Source organism: Vigna umbellata, chromosome 6 (assembly GCF_029865625.1).
Source record: "Vigna umbellata cultivar VRB3 chromosome 6, Vumbellata_1.0, whole genome shotgun sequence".
Taxonomy (NCBI): Eukaryota; Viridiplantae; Streptophyta; class Magnoliopsida; order Fabales; family Fabaceae; genus Vigna; species Vigna umbellata.
The window spans coordinates 34239085-34241301 of record NC_142170.1 but is presented as its reverse complement, the minus strand read 5'-3'; the positions used below and the strand labels follow the sequence as shown (position 1 = coordinate 34241301).

Sequence of the window (2217 nt, the reverse complement as noted above, 5' to 3'; positions counted from 1 at the left end):
CTTGCTTTGTTTCTTTGATTTTTTGTTTTCCTGTGAATATAGATTAGATACATTAGCTTACATAATGAGATTTTCTATTCTTTCCTTTGGTTTTGTTATGTATACATATCTTTTATTTTCGAATTCTTTTATCCCATTCGGAAGGATATCATTTCATAATTATCTATGACTGTTTGTTAATGTCTTTAGCATGACTGACTACGTGATTAAATGTGGAGGAAAGTGGGATAAATGGCCGATACTACTGGAAGAATTCCTCTTTGGATAATAGGTACTGTAACTGGTATTACTGTGATCGGTTTAATTGGTATTTTCTTTTATGGTTCATATTCCGGATTGGGCTCATCTCTCTAGTAATCGTATTCTATTTTGGTTTTTGAAATGAAAGTATAAGAACTGAACAGGGATCCACTCTTTCTTTGACGAATGCAAGTGGATCCCCCTTGAGTTCTTAAGAATTCTACTTTTGAATTGATTTCATACATCATTTGATTTCATAGCCAGTTTATTTCTAGTCTTCTTTTGTCATTGTTTCATATTATAGGTTAGTTTAGTTACTATTTAGAGTTATATATATATATATATATATATAGATTCTATAGTTTAGAATAGGTTTTATTTTCTTACATTTGATTTTCTTCTTTTCTTTTTAAAAGAGATTTCTTTTCTCTTTTCTTTTTAGTTTCCTTTCTTTTAATTTTATTCAATGTCCCCACCTAGTTTAGGTAGTTAATAAATAATACAAAATCTAACTTTACATTTTCTAAACTTGATTTTCACTGAGTATGCGGATTGATTCTCTAGTTGTCCTATACTACATTAGTGGGAACTAGAGTTTGTTGACTTTTAGTGCCACCTAAAAGCAGTTCAACACACCACTGTCAAATATCCAAGGAACAAAAACAGAAGATGTACCTGAGTTTTAACAGAGGCTTGATTGACTAGGATGAATGATCCTTACTGTGTTGGAGCAAAGCCAAAATTGCTTGATGCTGGTCTTTAGAGAAAGTGAATTGGTCATTGGGAACACTACCATCCAAATCAAGTTGATGTAAGGAAGCAGATGAATCTACTTCAACCAAACTGGCAGAAGCTTTTGTGTTGGGTTTATTCTTTCTATAACCAACAGGGAAACCAATGCGAAAATAACAAGTTTCAATGGTGTGATTTGTCTTCTTCCATTTTTCACAAAATTTGTTGTTCTTAGAAGCGTTCTTGATGGCATTGAAAGGAACTTTGTTGGAAGAGTTGAAGCGTGGTTGAGAATAGGAAATATGAGTGAAGGCCAAAGAATCCGAAACAGGTTGTTTGAGATTGATGTCGATGAACTTGCGTTCATGCTAAAGAACCATAAAAAAAGTTTTGACAATCGAAGGCATGGGATCCATTATCATGATTTGAGAATGAACTTGTGCATAACTCCATTAAGGCCTCAAAGAAATCGAATCACATAATCATCCTCTCTTTCTTTACGAAGTTTAGCGAGAAGCCCACAGGCACAAGGAGTCAAACAATTGCAAGTAAAAACGCATCTATAGAGCTCCAACTCTTTCCATAGGATTTTGAGTTTCGTATAATACTCAGAAACAGACAAATCGCCTTGATGACAAGCGATAATCTGATCCTGAAGATCAGAAATCCTAAATTTATCAGCATGTGAGAATCGATCCTTGAGATCCCTCCAAATCTCTGATGTTGTATCCATCCACATAAGGAGTTATGGACTGTGTGAGCCAGGACACCACCGTTCGATTGGAACGACGCCAAGCTTCGTGAAGCGGATCTGTGATAATGGGACAAGGGAGAGTACCATCAATGAACTTTTCCTTGTTTTTGGTGCCAAGTTCTACAACCATATGTCTCATTCCCATTGGTTAAAGTTGTTTTCCGTGAGAAGAGGTGAAAGAAGCACTAATATAACAAACATAGCAAAAGGACAGAAACAATATTTCTCACAAAAACTTTAAAAACTAATATATATATATATATATATATATATATATATATATATATTGTTTCTAACTTAACTACCTTAAATACTTTTTCTGAATCAAATGATTCTTCAAGCTAATGTTTGAATTGTTTATACATAAAAAACTAAAAAATAACATATTTGGGTCATTTTTTTAAGTTTGTGACCAAATTACATTAAAGTTTGGAAGACAAATTTCAATTTCGTATTAAAGTTTAAGAACTAAAAACATATTTAATCTAAAA

At 32.9% G+C, this 2217-nt stretch overlaps 1 pseudogene; it reads right to left on the bottom strand.

Annotated features, from left to right (window-relative positions):
- Positions 1–941: 941 nt before the first annotated feature.
- LOC148197301 (uncharacterized) lies at positions 942–1927 on the bottom strand (annotated as a pseudogene).
- Positions 1928–2217: the final 290 nt, after the last annotated feature.